Source organism: Lissotriton helveticus, chromosome 3_2 (assembly GCF_964261635.1).
Source record: "Lissotriton helveticus chromosome 3_2, aLisHel1.1, whole genome shotgun sequence".
Taxonomy (NCBI): Eukaryota; Metazoa; Chordata; class Amphibia; order Caudata; family Salamandridae; genus Lissotriton; species Lissotriton helveticus.
This window is the reverse complement of record NC_136062.1, coordinates 295,050,099-295,068,581: the sequence shown is the minus strand read 5'-3', so window position 1 is coordinate 295,068,581 and position 18,483 is coordinate 295,050,099.

Sequence of the window (18,483 nt, the reverse complement as noted above, 5' to 3'; positions counted from 1 at the left end):
AGGACAGGAAAGGAGCCATCCACATGGCATTTTTTGAGCTCTCCCGTGCCTTTGACCTAGTGAATAGGGAAAAATGTGGGAGTTGATAGAAGCGGCAGGCCTTGACCCTTCCCTACTGGACCTTTTAAAAAGACTTAATTGGGATACGTTCATTATGGTCCATTACACACAATCCGGGGGACTGAATACAAGTTATAAAAGTTACCTGATGTGTAAGGCATGGCTGTATATTGGCACCTCTCTTATTTATATTTTATATAAATGCTCTAGATACATTTTTTGTTTCATGAGCCGTAGATGTTCCCAGAATAGAGTTGCGTCATGTCCCCTACTTTTGTACATGGATGACGCAGCCCTTTTAGCCTTTACTGCAAATGGGCTACAGGTTCTTTTAGATGGTTTTAATGATTTTATGAGCGTTCTTAATTTCTAGGTGAACCAAAAGAAATGTCTTATTTTGACCAGTGGGCCAAGAATTCCAAATCTTTTCATATTGGAGGATCTTCCATTACTAAAATCTCAATTTTTAACTATTTGAGTATACTTTTTGACTCCAAAATGACCTAGGATCATTTAATTACCCAATGAGCACAGAAGCTGGTGGCCTGCTGTGTAGCAGTTTTTAGCTTTGCGAAAAAGTTAAAGAGATGCTTATGCTCTATAAAGGCAAATTTGTTTCAGCAGGATTATATGGGCTGTGGGTGGGATTGCGCAAAATTAGGCACCCTTAAAATTGTAGAAAACAAATTATCAATCCCCAACTCTACCCTAGTCCCATTTCTAATAGTGAACTTGGCCTGCACTTCATAGAGGACAAGGCAAGCTTGGCACCTATTCTTTTATGGCATTAAGTGTGCGTTACTCCTGAACGGAGCTTCTCTCGCAAAAAATTGGAGGATTGCCATAAATTGAGTAACTCATAGTTGGTACCCATTAAGAACTCTCTCAAAGATCTTGGTTTAAGTACATTTTTTGATGCCCCAACAAGCACCAACATCTTTGATAAAGTAAGATTAAGAAGATTGTTTTTTGCACACAGGTAGAGACAGAGAGAATTGTATTCTCCTTAAATATGATCTCCATCTCGCGATATGTCCCATTCTCCACAACCTTGGATATTAAGCCATATCTTAGTTGGATAGAGAACCCGGAGTTAAGATTTTACCTCACCCTTTTAAGACTATGTACAATTCATTACCTAGTGGCTTTTCCTCGAACAGGGTCTTGCTTAAATCACTCCAGTGTTGCTCATGTGATGGCATCACGACTCAATCTAGCTCGCACTTTATGGTTTTTAGCACACTGTATCACACTTTTAGAGCCCATTATTTATATTGTTTTTTACGGGCCAAGAATTTAAGATCATGTAAGGAAGGGTTGCAGTTTATTCAGCGCCTAGACTCCATTGCTTTATGCCAGGTGGTTTAAATGTTATTGTCTCTGCTCGGGCAGTACGGTTCGACTGAGCACTTCACTGAACTAAATCACCGGCAAGTGCCGAAATATATGGGAAATACTGGCCGTCGATTGCAGTCCTTAACTTTGTTCACTACGCGGCTTTGACTAGAGTGATAATTCCCCTGGTGAAGGTTTAATCCCGAAATGCATTGGGAATGATAACATGGCAATGTCTTGGTTAACAGGAAAAAAGTGAAGTCGTTTTGAAGGAGAACGTTTAATTTTACAATGCAATGACTAACATTGCGAGATAACATGAAGTAAATAAATACATTCAAAGCAAAGATAAAAAAATCTGACTATTGGAATATTTTATTGAACCTAAGAAGGATCTTGAAACCCTCACGAGTGCAACGAGGGGACGCTGGATGAGATTCACCCAGCGCTTTCCAAGTTTCATTTAATTCACTCCCTGAAGTCAGAGAGCTTCACCCTATTTGCACCTAAAATCGATTGACCGCAAGTGAATTTCAAGAATCTTTGAAATACAATAGTGTGCCCCACCACTTTTATATTTCTATTGTCTCTGCTTTAAAACCAAGAAAGATGTATGCTAATTGATTATGACTGAGTCTCGCATTTTGCACAAATGTATTTTATTTTATATAACAAATTACCTTATCTATAGAAATAGTTTCCGCTACAATTGAGATTTGTTTGGATAACGTAACTATGTTTCTCTGTATCTGTCCGTTTTGTCTTTTTTTGGGAGATAACCGTTTAGTAATTACTTTTTAAGTTGTACGTTTTAATTGTGTATTGATGAATGATTTTTGTATTTGTATGCATATTTTTACATGTGTTTTTATGGTCATTAATTTGACCAAATATAGAATTTTGTTTCATTGACCGTTACTATCACCCAAAATATTTAGCGGTGGCGAAGAGCACAGTAGTGCGCGAGGATACGGTGGTAGAGAGGGGTAAGCGGTAGATGGTCTCCAGCCCTTCCTTCCCTGTGGGGCAGTTGGTAGCACTCTTCAAACTACTGGAATTTGTTGGCTCTCTGGGCCGAGCATGCATCTCTCTTTGCGCTCAAAATCAGCACTGAAGTAGTGCAAGTAGGGCAAGATGCATTGTGTAAGAATCAGATTGGATAGCTTACTTAACTAGTATTTACAAGCCAAGGGAATCAGTGGGGAGGAAGGGCTGGCCAATTCTGGGGGTGGAGGTTTTGGAGTCGTTTTTGATCCAGTCTATTGCCTTGTTGATAACTTCCCTAAATTTAACTAAGGCAGCTGGACCAGATAACTTGCCAGCAATTGTATCTAAGTCAAACCTCTTGTGGTGGGCAGGATTCTTCTCCAGAGCTTTTATACATATAACTAAGACTGGGATAATTCCGCTGAGTTGGAAGGGCGCAATAATTAAACCTATACACAAAAAGGTGCCATGAACGACCCAGGTAATTATCAGCTGATAAGTCTGTTGGATGTAGGTGCAAAACTGTACACTAAAGTAATATTAAGGGCTTTAAAGAACTGGATAGAGGGAAACAGAATTATTCCCATGGAGCAGGGAGGCTTTAAAGCTAGGCATTCAACAATAGACCAATGTTTCAGTTTATGGGCTCTGGTGCAAAAGGCAAAAGAGACAACTGGGAACTTATTCTGTTGTTTTGTTGATTTTAGCTCAGCGTTCGATCTGGTGGATCGTAGTATATTTTGGGCTAAATTAACACGTCAGGGTATTCCAAATTGCTTAATAGTAATTCTGCAGGAATTGCATACCAGGTACTGGGCCCAAGTGGAGCTTGATCTAGATGGGGCACTCTCTTGGAGAATCTCCTTGGGAAATGGGTTAAGGCAGGGCTATGTCCTAGCGCCCACATTATTTTCTTTGTTCTTAGTCAACCTTCTGGCAGAGTTGGCAGCAAATTATTTGTTTTCCTCAAAAATGGACGGTAGTCATGTGTCTTGCTTACTTTATGCAGATGTTTTGGCAATTCTGGTCGTGAGAGAAAGTTGATTACATTTAATCGGTAAACAGTCAAAATATCGAGTCCAAAATATCGATTGGACATAATATCGAGTTTTAAATATAGATTGGACAAAATATCGAATGGACAGAATATAGACAGCAAAAATATTGTTTTTAACGTAAGTAATGTAATATCGAATGTTAAAAATATAGAAATTTAAAATATCGAAGTATATAATATAGGTTATTAAAATTATCTAATTTTTAATAATATCGAATATTTTATCGAATATTTTATGGTGTTTTTTATGTTATTATATGTGTGAAAAGTGTGTATTTATGTCATAATTAATTGTAAAATAATGAATTTTGTGTTTTTTAATTTTTGCGTAATTTAATTCTGTAGCGGGTTGTGGGTTTATAGGGGAATAGGGTGGGAAGTAATTTAATTATAATTAATTAAATATGTAAATTTATTTATTGGTATTAATTTTTAATTAATTGTTATTTAATTTATATTTGGTAATTAATTAAATTTTAATTGGCAATTAATTTTAATTAATTGATTAATTGCTAATTATGGTAATTTTACTAATTTATTTTCTGTATCGGGTTGTGGGTTTATAGGGGAATTGGGTGGGAAGTAATTTAATTATAATTAATTAAATATGTAAAATTATTTATTGGTATTTATTTCGAATTAATTGTTAATTAAGTTTTTATGTGTAATTAATTTTTTATAGATATTATTTTCTATTTTTTTAAATAATATATGAAGTATTTACTTTCCCTACTGTTGCACTCTTGGGAGTGGGAATAGTAATTTTAACCCCTACGCTATCCAATGCTTTCCTTACTGTTGCACTCTTTGGAGTGGGAATAGTAATTTTTACCCCTACGCTATCCAACGCTTTCCCTACTGTTGCACTCACTGGAGGGGGAATAGTAATTTTTACCCCTACGCTATCCAACGCTTTCCCTACTGTTGCACTCACTGGAGTGGGAATAGTAATTTTTACCCCTACGCTATCCAACGCTTTCCCTACTGTTGCACTCACTGGAGTGGGAATAGTAATTTTTACCCCTACGCTATCCTACGCTTTCCCTACTGTTGCACCCACTGGAGTGGGAATAGTAATTTTTACCTCTACGCTATCCAACGCTTTCCCTACTGTTGCACTCATTGGAGTTGGAATAGTAATTTTTACACCTACCCTATCCAACGCTTTCCCTACTGTTGCTCCCACTGGAGTGAGAATAGTAAATTTTACCCCTATGCTATCCAACGCTTTTCCTACTGTTGCACTCTTTGGAGTGGGAATAGTAATTTTAACCCCTACGCTATCCAACGCTTTCCCTACTGTTGCACTATTTGGAATGGGAATAGTAATTTTTACCCCTATGCTATCCAACGCTTTCCCTACTGTTGCACTCTTTGGAGTGGGAATAGTGATTTTAACCCCTACGCTATCCAACGCTTTCCCTACTGTTGCACTATTTGGAGTGGGAATAGTAATTTTTACCCCAACGCTATCCAACGCTTTCCCTACTGTTGCACCCACTGGAGTGGGAATAGTAATTTTTACCCCTACGCTATCCAACGGTTTCCCTACTGTTGCACCCACTGGAGTGGGAATAGTAAATTTTACCCCTACGCTATCCAACGCTTTCCCTACTGTTGCACTCTTTGGAGTGGGAATGTTAATTTTAACCCCTACGCTATCCAACGCTTTCCCTACTGTTGCACTCATTGGAGTTGCACTATTTGGAGTGGTAATAGTAATTTTTACCCCTACGCTATCCAACGCTTTTCCTACTGTTGCACTCTTTGGAGTGGGAATAGTAAATTGTACCTCTACGCTATCCAACGCTTTCCCTACTGTTGCACCCACTGGAGTGGGAATAGTAATTTTTACCCCTACGCTATCCAACGCTTTCCCTACTGTTGCACCCACTGGAGTGGGAATAGTAATTTTAACCCCTACGCTATCCAACGCTTTTCCTACTGTTGTACTCTTTGGAGTGGGAATAGTAATTTTTATCTCTACGCTATCCAACGCTTTCCCTACTGTTGCACTCTCTGGAGTGGGAATAGTAATTTTTACACTTACGCTATTGTACGGTAATAATATTGGATATTATTTAATTATATTATGTTACTATATATATATGTTTTAACAAATATGATGTAATTTTTTTTTATAAATTTCATTAATTATTTAATTATTATAAGTTAATTTAAGTATTTTTAAGTATATTTTAGTAATTAATTTTTAATATTAATTTAATTTAACATTGTTTTAATAAATTCAATATTTTTATAAACTATATTTTATTAAACGATATTTTTTACTCGATATTTTTGTACTTACCTGTTTGTAGATACAAACTCGATATTCTGACTGTAGATATTTTGGCAACGATATTCTTGATAGTCGATATTATGTCCCTCGATAGTATGTCAGTGATCCCATTTAATCATTATAGCGAGGATAGCAAATTGAAGGTAAACATGGGAAAACCAAAAAAAATCATGTTTGGGGAAAAAAGTAAACTGTATAAGTGGCAGTTAGGCAATAGTAGGGTAGAGTTTGTGTCCTCTTATAAGTATCTGGGTATGACGTTTACCTGTTAGCTGAGTTGGACTTTGCATAAATAATTGGTGAAGATGCGGGCACTAGCTATGATAAGGGGACTTGTTCACTTTAAAACCACTTACGGTTGTCCTTTTAACAGCTCACAACGCAATGGTCCCTACACAATGCCCCTATGGGGCTGAGTTATTAGTAATAAGTATGGGAAGTTGTGAGAGGTGCAAAAGTAAATGTTTGAAAAAACTGTTGCCTCTCCCCAAATGTGCAATGTCCCAGCCAATAAGATTAGTAGAACATTTAGAGGCCTGGAACTTTTTAGCCTATAAAACAACTGCGATTTTTGGATAAACTTTTGGTCCCAAATACACAGAAGATATCAGCCTCTGTGCTGTTGAAACAGGAAGAGTGAATTACAGTGGGCGTAGAAGATAAAGAAAAGATTAGAAGCCATCGCAGGAACCCTAAAATTAGAATTAAAAATAGCTGAGGCCTCACTTTCTAAAGCAGAAGTAAAAATAGCCTTGTAAAAAAGAATCTAGGTTGGCTAATTTTAAGTATGTAAAAAACAGACAGACCCTCAACAAAGTATATGGTAGATTCATGGGAAAATATGAATGTATTTCCCTATTTATCTGCACTTTCAGACGCCCGGTTACGATTAGCATTATTAAAATTCCGGGTAGTATTAAATGTGCTTTATGTAAGAACTGAGAAATTTGAAGTCTTTTTAGACCAAGAGAAATTGCACATGTGGATTGCCTTCTCAAAATTTCAATATTCATGTTTTAATTGATTTTCTTTTTTACAGGCTTTGTTGCTTGCTTTTAAAACCTCTTTTTAAAAAGTATAACATAATTTGCTGCAACGACGCACCTGCACTTTTACTAAAAATTTAATTCTTTGATGTGGCTTGTGCACAGGCAAAATTTCTCAAAATATGTTTGGATTAATGTCCAAATGTGTTTAGGTGGTAGGGGTATGGTGATTTTAGTTTGAATAATGATGAATTGGTATTTATATGGTTGTATACACATAACAATTTTATCTGGTTTTCAAAATGTATGTTTTAAAGACTGTGTCTAATCATTAATAAAGTATGATGATGATGAACATAAATAAAAGTCGATGCGCCCTTGTTAAAAGTTGGAAAGCACATTGCACATCCAGGAATAATTCCAAAAAGCTGATCAAATAAAGAAAATAGTGTATGTTATGTTAAGCTGATTTGTAAAGCGCACAAATGCCCCAGCAAAGGGGCGTTTCGGCGCTGAAACCAGATTAGTGCCACTGGTAGACAACAGGACAACTTATAGTGAAGGGAACAAAAACGTTTTAATAGCTTTATGGAAGGCAAATAAAGCTGCATACTGCGAACGGAAATGGGAAGGAAATTCCAGAGTCTAGAAGCCAGCACCCAAAAAGAGCGGCCACCAGCACGAGCCCTCCTCACCCTAGGGACAACCGCCAAGTTCTGTCCCATAGAGCGGAGTTGGCGGGAGGGGGTATAGAAAGAGTGCAGGTTTGACAAAAATGCTATGCGATGAGGAGTTGAGGATTTTAAAGGTGATACAGAGGGCCTTGAATTCAATACGCCTAGCAACAGGCAGCCATTGAAGGCGGTGAATTGCATTTGAGATAGAACAACGCCTTGGCAAGCCAAGGAGCGCTCGGGCTGCTGCGTTCTGGACCCTTTGAAGTCTGACAATCTCAGTCTGATTAGCCCTGATGTAGAGGGAGCTAGCATAGTCCAGTCTGGAGAAAATCAAAGCCTGGACGACAACCTGCCTGACTGAGGGATCAAAGAAGCCCAGAAGGGGTTTAAGCCCCCGCAGCAGCCCAAAGCACGTCCCAGCCACCTTTTTAGTTTGAGTTCTAAAGTTAAGGGCAGTGTCAAACCAGACCCCCAGGTTCTTTACTGCCTGTTTAGGGGCTGGTGCCAACCCCAATGCGGCGGGCCACCAATGGTCGCACCATAACTCTCGGTCTCTCCTCGCCAACAAAACCTCAGACTTACTAGCGTTAAGCTGTAAACAGTTGGCAGTCATCCACCCAGCGACAGCCTCAAGATCGCTGTGAAACTTGCAAGCGTCTCGAGTAGTGTCGTTGGTGAGAGTGACTACCAACTGGGTATCGTCTGCAAAGGACACCACCGTGAGCCCTCTGTTTTTAGCCACCGCTGGCAATGGTTGCATATACAGATTGAACAGGGAGGGGCTCAAAGCCAAACCCTGAGGAACCCCCTGCTAGTTGGCATAGACTCTAGATGCAAAAGGAGGGGCAGTCAACTGGAAAGCCCGCCTAGACAAAAAGGAGGCGAACCAATACTGGGCGCCATCCACTATGCCTGTCTCCTCCAAGCGCCTGAGCAGGATCTGACGGGAGACAGTGTCGAGTGCGGCACTGAGATCAAGCAGAATCAGTGCCAGCGTGCGGCTGGCGTCTAAGGCCCATCTCAGATGTTCAGTGACCGTAAGAAGGGCGGATTCCGTGCTGTGACTAGGATGGAATGTATTCTGAGATTGATCTTGAAGATTGTTAACCTCCGATATTACAGCAGAATTGTATTGACGAGACCCAGGGCAGGAGGGAGATGGGATGGAAACTCTCCAACTTAGTAGCATCCAAGTTAGGTTTCTTTATTAGGGGAACCACTTTAGCATGCTTCCAAGTGCAAGGCACAGTCGCCGTGGAGAGGGAAAGATTGATCACATAGCACAGGTAGAATTCTCCTGCTTCAGAGGGTCAGACAGGGAACCAAACTTGACCGTCCTGCAAATCACTGAGAGCTTCTCCTGAGGGATGGCGGGGAGAGATGGCGGGGAGAGTAGTCAGCGAATATGAGGTGGGGGACCGGGCCATAGGGGTGGGAACGGATGCAGCCTGGGGAAAAGAGTGATAGATCTTCTCCACCTTCTCCACCTTCTCCACAAAGAAGGAGGCCAGGGCATCACATTGATCATTAGATGACAACAGAGTGGCACCCTACGAACTGCTGTTGCCACCTACCAGAAATAAATTATGGGACAATCTGTCCGCCCTGCCCCCACACATGTTGCTGCCCTGCCCTGTCTAGTTCAGGAGGCGGGCGCCGGGGATGTTCAGCCACAGTGAGAACAGATCCGCTGAGTGTCTCTAGAAGGCACACGGCACAGCTCTCAAGTCAAGATGGCGGATTCCCCATCGCCGGATTCTGCAGAGAGCCGGATCCTGCACTAAGCCGCCAAACTGCTGTGTGAGCAGGTCAAAAAACAAAAAGAAAATGATAATAATGCATTTTACTTTTCCGTCGTGGCTCAGCTGTTTAGGGGCATGGCGGGCTGGGTTGTCACAGAGGAGCAGGGGGAGGAGTGGTGGGCACTCTCTTAAGTGCATATGATGGGTTGGTCGGCTGTCTTGGGCCAGCCAAATCAGTCATGCACACTTTGCATGTTCTCCACCGGCTGCATTGTACAGCCTGGGTGAATAATATGTGCAGCCTCCCAGTCTCTCTCCCACTGCTGCTATAACGGAGCATCATGATTGGCTAGGGAAGTCTGTCCTACAGTCGACAGAAAAGTCAAAGAGGTCAGAGAGGCAACGGCTGGCCTGCAGTAAGTGATTTAAAAAAAAATCACTTTAAAAAAAATGTTTTCATTTCCTCCCCTCTGCACTGCAACCCACCTCCTCGTCGCTGTTACATAGCATTCTCCACTGCATCTGCAGCACAAAATTGTGAGTCTTCAGACTAGGTAAGTAAGGCAAATAACTCTAGTGATTATAATCTTCCTGCTTTTTGTCTACTGTCCATTTTTACTCACCGTGTATTAACGCAGAGGGGTAGTATCCTACTGCAAATAAAACATACCTTGCATTTTCTAGGACTGTATTTTATGAGGATAGCAGTGAGTTGCTGCTTTTGTCATAGATCCTCTGACTTGTGGCACTTCCGTCGCACGGCACTTCATACTGAGCTGGGCAGGTGGAGGCTCAGGTGCTGTGAATTTAGAAAACACACCGGTTTTAAAATCACCTGCTGCCAAATTCTTTGTATGTCCAGGAGTTTTCCGTCAACAATAAAGATGCCAAGATAACTCTGATGGTTAATGTTCCTGCTGGAGCATATCAGTGTTTTGTCTAGTGACAATTTTCACTCATAAAAAAGCACAGAGGGTTAATATGCCTGCTACAAAGAGCACATGTAGATTACAGACCTTTCTTTTTGTGGATAGCTCCATGAGTTACAGCTTTTGCTTTTGCAGTTTTTAAATTAACCTAACACCTAAAATATTACAGTGAGCTACGAACTGTCATCAAAGAGCTACATGCAAACTGCATGGTATAGTTTAGAACGTAACCCCCATCCCCAGTCTTTCATTATCCTAATGTTACTAAAACAGGTTTGTTTGGCTAGAAATACATTCTTTTTAGTAACAAACTACTGTGGTACATCTTAAATTCTGAGTTTGTGCGTCTCCAGACCAAACGCTCTTATCCTCATTTTTTTATGTAATATTTCCTAGACTGATTTATACACCTAAGATTAATTGTCTCTGAAAAATGTGACTGTGACCTAAAGTGCTCTAATACCCTACAGCAATATGGCTCGGCGCTTTAAATCAAATGCAGTGTATGTGAGTGAGGGGCTATTGAGTGATGAGGAGCACTGTTGGGGAGTAGTAGTGAAGGAATTTGTGGAGAAGGAGGTAATTGGGGGACAGGGCGCCAAAAAGATTATCACATTGGGTTCCGCCAGTGCTAAAGCCAGCTCTGAGAGAGTCAGTGATGCCTGTCACTGTGTTGATTGGGATTGATATCATATTAATGTGGTATTGATGGATGGATAGAGGAAAGGAATTAGATTTCTAACTTCTACGTTGAGAAAATCCCTGCTTATGTTGCCAATTTACAAAAGCATGTCAATTTTAAAGTGACTGCTGAAAGACAGCAACGAATGTGTTAATTTTCCCATGGTACTTCAAGCAGCTCAGCTGCAGTGGTCAGAAGACGTGTAAAATCATGTAGGGTGTGAGCAGGTTCTGCAAATTAGTGGGAGTGTTTCCACTTTTAGAGAAGAGTGTTGGAGTAATATGTCCATGGCAGAAAGCTGAAGTAGAATGGAGGATTGGTGCTGGCTCCTGTTGAGGAGGATTCCTATGAGGTTTCAGAGTCTATCACAAACATACAGGTCATGTCTGTCACTGTGCAACCAGCAGCGAGAAAAGAAGCTGAATCCTGGTTGGCTCAAGGGGAATCATGGCTAGTGTAGATATTATAACCATGAACTTCATTGCTTGGTTTTGATCGTGAGGAAGTTTAGCTCAAAGTGTCACTCATTTTGTCGGAGTGTAACTCATAAGTACACTGAAGCCATGAAAAAGTCACACATAAGCAACCTGAAAACTTGGCAGCTATGATGGACTCTCATGCAATACTTAAGAAAAAAGTAGTTCCCTTTACGTGATGAGTGGAAGGATAAAAAGTCAGCCAATCAAAAGGATGGTAAAGAGGAAATGCTCCAGGGAAGGGACAAATGTAAGAAGAGGAAGGAACGCAAAACCAAAAGGGAGGATGGACAGAGTGTTGAACAACGCAAGCAATCACCCACAGTCAACTGATCTGGGTTTAATCCATCATCATTCTTTAGCTCACTCTGCCACCCTAGTTCAGACATGACCATTTGCAAATCAGTCTGACCCTGTCTTCATGAGCAAAGTCCAGTCCGAACCGCCAAGCCATGTCTTCCCTGGACCGGAAACGAGCATCCTGGGACCAGTTTCCAGCTAATCAGCCGAATTCAGCCAGGCTAGCTTGAATCCAGTGGCAAAGTGAGGAAGGGACCCACGTCTGGGCATACTCTGCCAACTAAGGGCGAACAAAGCAAAACCAAAGAGGATGATGGACAGAGTTTTGAACAATGCAAGCACTCACCTCCAGTCAACTGATCTGGGTTTAATCCATCATCATTCTTCAGCTCACTCCGCAACCCCAGTTCAGACATAAAGTCCACATTTGTAAAGTCCACATTTGTAAAGCGCACAATCACCCGTAAGGGTCTCTAGGCGCTGGGGGCCGTCGGGAAGATTAAGCGAGCTATTGCCCAGAGTCACATGGTGCTGGGCTAACCTGCCGCCGGAGCCGGGGATCGAACCGTGGTCCCCAGATTCCAGCGTCAGTCGCCCTGGCCGCGGCGCCACACCTCTCCCTGGCATGGCCATACGCAAATCAGTCTGACCCTGTGCTTCATGGGAACAGTCCAGCCCGAACTGCCAAGCTATGTCTTCCCTGGACCGGAAACAAGCATCCTGGGACCAGTTTCAGCTAATCAGCCGTCATCAGCCAGGCTTGCTTGAATCCAGTGTCAAAGTGAGGAAGGGACCATGTTTGGGACTGTTCCCATGAGGCACAGGGTCAGACTGATTTGCATATGGCCATGTCTGAACTAGGGTGGCAGAGTGAGCTAACGAATGATGATGGATTAAACCCAGAAAAATTGACTGGGGTGAGTGCTTGCAATGTTCCACACTCCGTCCATCATCTCCTTTGGTTCAGAAGAGGAAGGAAAGCCGTCAATGTTGCATACATTAATAAAACTCAGGCAACTGCAAGTGGTACAAGCGTCGATTTTGAAAGCAATACATACAACATAGACAGCGCATCTCGTTATTGCTTCAATGAAGTGCAGTCCAGTTGGATGAAAACATTTGGAAGAGCAAACAAGCGTGTGCTGCAGTAACACAGCCTTTGCCCTGCCTCTTCTTGGAAATGCTTGCTTTAGTCAAATGTTACAGGACAAAGGGCGAACTGCTACAGTTCACTTTACACCTGAGCAATCCGCTTTCATTCTGACTAGTTGGACTATCCCATTAAGTATTTGTAGAGGCGGCGCTCCAGCTTATCCGGGGAATGATGTCACAGTTCATCGGAAGACCCATCCGACGTCACCAAAGAAAGCAACATTCTAGAATCCCTGTTGGTAATTGATAAAGACGCAGACCTGGGTACAGAGATATGATGTTTCTCTTCACACGATGGTCCATTTATAAGATGCGCTTATAGGGAGTACATCAGCGGTGATAAAAGCAGAGGTTGCAACAACAATAATAGGAATGTGTGTTTCTGCAGCACTTCATAACCATCTATGCTACTACTTAGCGCTGTGACTGACAGATCGTATCATTGTCCAATTTATTTGAACTCTGTCACCTGTATGACTCTATTCCCGTGTTTGATGAAAACCTACTTGCAAGTGCATACGCTGTAGCTGAAGTGCTACTTCTGAAATGAGGTGTCTTTCAACCTCTCTATTATAGCTCGAGGTATTTGTTGATACTTGATAAAAGTGTGAGCTACGAGGGATCCCTTTTATCTTGTACGGGTGTGACACCACAGCTACAAGATGAAATGCGACCAAAAAACCTAGGCATGTACGGCATGATGAGCAAAGTTGTAAGTGTATATTAGTTACATTTGCCAAACGCTTAATTGTTCCAATAGCATGGAGCCCTTTCAGTCCTGGAAGTTTAGCCAACAAATAAGTGCTACCAAGTGTGTTAGTCTAAGTAGGTTAATAAAACCAGACTACAACTCCCAGAATGCAACAAGGCATCCCACGAAAGCCCAGGACCGGGAGGTGACCTTGTCGGTAATGACATGGAGTGAGGTGATCACCCCCATTTTTTAACCTGTCCCTTCGCCAGAAAAAGAAGTCATAGCCATTAAGTGATTGCATCTGACATGGCGCAGGTCTGCCCTCTTGTGGTCAAGGTGTATTCGCCTAACTGAACACCCGTTGAAAAGATGCACTGGTGGCAGGGATTTCACCCTTGAACCGGAGTGGAAGAGCCAAGAGCAAGTCGACAGAGCTCAAGAGGAGAGAAGTGAGTAGCTGGGCCCGCGCAGCACCCTCTCCACAGAATGTTCCCCAGGTAGGAATAAAGCATCTTTCTGGCTAATGAGGGGGAAAAGCCAAACAGCTAATAAGCCGAATAGATACTCGTTAAGAAGTACGGAAGTCTTTGGGGGTACCCTTAGCTACGGGCAGGGTAGGGAACTTAAGGCTATATGTATCAACATCCTGATTTGCGATTCTCAAATAGCGATTTTTTAGAATTGCAAATAGGGATGTATGTAAAAAATCTAAATCTTTTAGCGATTTCTTAATATTCCTTAATTGCGATTAGCAAATTGCGAATTGTAATTAAGGAATACTTTCCCATTCATTTCTATGGGCCAGGAGGCTCATCTCAATTTGAGAATCGCAAATAATAATAATAATTTCAAGGGTGCAGGGGTGTCAAAAGGACACCCTGATACCCCCCTGAAATAAGCATGGGTGCACATGTGGCGCACATACATGCCCTAAGGGCATGTATGTGCTTCACATTGCACTTTGAAAAATTTGTAAAAGTGAATTTTTCAAAGAAATCGCAAATTACCACCAACTTGAAGTTGATGGTAATTTGCGATTCCTTAAGGCCAAATTGCACTTTTTTGGTGCTTCAAACATTGCATTTAAGGAATCGCAAAATTTGCGATTCCTTAAATGCAATCGCAAAATATTTGCCTTGATACATACCATTTGGCAAAATTGCGATTGCAATTTTGCTTGATACATATGGCCCATAGCGAGAAAGAACCAGAGGTACCCCGGGTCAAGGTTAAGGTGAAAATAAAAGGACTTGAGAGGGATTATACTCCAGTACTGTCACCACAGAGTGAGGGGGGTGATATTTTAAGAACAGAGGCTCCCTGAACAAAGGTCAAACCCAGGAGAGCCCAGTATGTTAAGCCAAAGAATTCAAGGATTACCCCATCCGTGAGGTCATACTTCAGTTACAGGAGAAGATTCCTGAAGGAACCCTGAGCATGCGATGCCCCCCTTTAAAACCAGCAAACCTTGTGGCGCCCCCTTGGAGCAAGGTGTCAGGGTCAATAAGATGCCCCAAGAGCAAGTGTCGGAGAAGTCTGGTGTGGAGGCATTAGGGGTGTCACAAATTCCTGTGACCCCTAATAGATATCAAAGCCTGTCTGTAGTGGACCCCAGTGAGGACCCCAATGAGGAGAATGAGCCTGTCTCACACACAGTAGTGGGGCGTCGGAAAAGGTTATGAAAAAGACAGAGACAGAGGGGAGAGCACATTCAATAACCCTCACACCTCCAGCGGGAAATTTAAACCCACTAACAAGCCCATTAGAGCACAAAATGAAATCGCGTGCAGAGGAAGTAACAAATGGGTTTGCAATTTCCCGAGCTAACCAAAAGGAAATCCAAGGGGTTTGTGAGGGGTTGGCAGAAAAAGTTGAATCCTTGTCTCTAAGAAAGCAAGCTTTGGAAACATCAGTATCGGATCTGCAGGAAGAGACAACCCGGGACAGGAAAGAACTTAATTGCCTAAAACGCAAACTCAAAGAAAGCCAAGACAAATTATAGACGTTGGAAAATACCACATGGCGTAATAATATTTGAATTCTAAATGTCCCCGAAGGCTTAGAAGGCAGTGATCTAAAATGTTACATCTCCAGACTGTTAAAACCGAGTGGAGGTTGGGACGGCTCAGTCAGGGCCGACTGCCCATAGCGGGCACCGGGCAATTCCCCGGTGCGACGCAAGGGTGGGGGCCGGTATTGGGCCCATGGGGCCGATTTTGTTACAGGGCCACTTTTGCAGCATAGCTGCAAAATCGGCCCTGTAACAACATCGACCGAAAACCGACCAAAGTGCTCGGTGCCCCCTCCAACACCCCCGAGTGGGGAGGGGGGGCCGGCCGAGCACTTTGCCGGGGCATGTTGTGGTTCCCAGTCCGGCCCTGGGCTCAGTGGAGGATCTCATGCAAGATATACAGAGTATACACTGAGATTCTTTTCGAAAAGACCTAACAAAAACCAAACTGCATACAATTTTAGCCAACTTCCTAACGTACTCAATCAAAGATAAGCTGTTGAACTCTGCTTTAAAGGCTGGGTCACTGTCGGGTGAGGGTTTTTCCTTCACCATTAGATCAGATGTGTCACAATCAACCCTAACCAGGCAATGGGAATTAGGGAAGAGAGTGGACGAGTTTAGGAAGCTAGGTGGAACTGCCCAGCTATAGTTCCCAGCCACGCTCGGAGTGATGATAGGGAACAAAATGCATAATCTAAGGGATCCCAAGGAGGCGGATGCCCTATTGGAAATGCTCAAGAAGTCATAAGGACCACAAGAGTAATACTTTCCATACAAAAGTAGAAGGCTTCTCTCAAGGGCCAAAGAGGACAGTCAAAGAGGTTGTCAAAGGAGGGTTAGGTGCTTTTGTCCCCCCCTCTATACCATCATTGTTTGCCTTCCGCTTTTTTCTCTACTTTTTATTTCTTTTCATTGTTTTCTCCTTCACATTTCTTATTTTGTTTTCTAATGGGTTCGCTCCCCTCTCCCACGACAGATCCAAATGGCTAGGATAGCCAAATAAAAGAGGACATGGGTTCTCCATGGGGGAGGGAGGGTATGGTGGCACAGGGTGGGGAGCATACGGGGAAAAATTTCCCATTGCCTTGAAATGTGGAAATTTGAGAGTTTGCATGCCCTTCTTAATAAAAAAAGGTCAAATGACTAGTCACAACATACAAATTTTGAACTGGAATATTAATGGATTGAGAGTGGGAAGAAGGAGACGGAAAATATTCCGATATTTAAGGAATGCCCCAGCTCAAATATTTATTCTCAAGGAGTCCCATCTAACTGGGTCTAAATGTGTAGAGATTTGTAAAAAAAACAAACAGCTGGATTGGTCAGATGATCATTAGTGAACACAATTCCCATACAGAAGGAGTCCTAATATTGGTAAAGAAGCACACAGGAATAACCATTCTCCAGTCAAAATCAGATAAGAATGGGAGGTGGTGATTGTTGTAGTAAAAGCACTAGATAGACATTACACCCTGGTAGGTTATGATGGGCCTAAAGTGGATAATATGGAACCCTTACAAATGCTGGCTTCAGAGTTGTTGCAATTACAACATCCGATTCTCTGGTCTGGAGATTTTAATGTTGTCTTAGAGTACCAACCTGATAGATCGAAAAACAATCGAGCAAGGTGCAACTCTAAGATACAAGGGTACGTCAAATCCCTCATGAGGCAATTTGGTCTCTATGATGTGTGGCGAGCCAGACATGATACTGAGAAACAGTTTACTTTTCACACTTGAAAATATAAGCATCACTCCAGGATTAACTACTTTTTAATAGATAGTTCACTAGACACGGAGATTATGAAGGTTAGACATCTTCCCGCTCACTTGTCCGATCATGCAGCAGTAATGTTAGAACTGACGGTGGGGAAGGCAGGGCAGGAAAGAAGATGGAGTTTGGATAGATCATTATTAAACGACCAGGAGGTAATCGACACATTTATGGAAAGTTTTTGAATTTTAATAAAGACACAGCACCTAAAAATGGTATGTGAGATGCGTATAAGGCCTTTATTAGAGGGGTTTTGATTAGTATCTGAGCACAAAAAAGGAAATTATATAATAATAAGATCAAAGAGCTAGAAGGGAAAATCATGGCACTCGAATTAAAGGATAGAGAGACATCAGGGGAGGAGATCTTAACCCGAAATAGGCAGAATGAGATCTCCGAATTCAAATGCTCCCTTTCCGTCATATTAGAAGCAAGGGTACGAGAGAGATGGAAGGCTAGTAAACTATCGCATTTTGAGTACAGTGAATGTGCTGGGAAACTCTTGGCCTGGAAGGCCAGAGTCTAAGTCGTAAAGAACAACATAAGCAAAGCAACTTGCAGAGTCACAGGAATCAGCTTAAGGTCACAGCCGGAGATAGAGCAAGCTTTTGTAGATTTTTTCCAGGAGTTATATATGGAGGATTTGTGTATGTCAGATGACAAATTCAACAGTTGGCTTCGGGGGCAAATAGTGGAGAAACTCTACTGTGAGGAAAGAGAGTTGTCAGAGGGAGATATGACAGAGAATGAACTGCACGCCGCTATGAAAAAAGGAATGGAGGACAAAGCTGCGGGTCCTGATGGTTTCCCATATGAGTTCTATATAAAACTGAAAGATCAATTGTGCCCAATATTAATAGAGCTTTTTACGGGGATTTGGGAAGAAAAAGCTGCCCTACCAAAATTGTGGGAAGAAGCCATCATTTCCTTGATCTTAAAACCTGGGAAAGACCCAAAAACCTGTGATGCATATAGACCTATTTCCCTTCTAAATTATGATTATAAACTCTATACCAGCACCCTCGCAGTTGGATTGGGCAAAGTGAATAGGAATTTGATATCCGAGGATCAGAAGGGCTTTGTCAAAGGCAGGCAAATCTTTCAATTGAGTCATGAACGTATTGGCTCAAGGATTTGGCAGTAGAGCATAAGATCCCGTTACCCATTATCACGTTAGACGCGACCAAAGCCTTCGATAGGGTGAATTGGCAATTCCTTTTTGGCATGTTTAGTCGCTATAATTTGGGAAAAAGATTTTGTAGAGCAATACATGTTATATATAGGTCTCCTGTCGGAAGGATTTTGGTGAATGGTAAT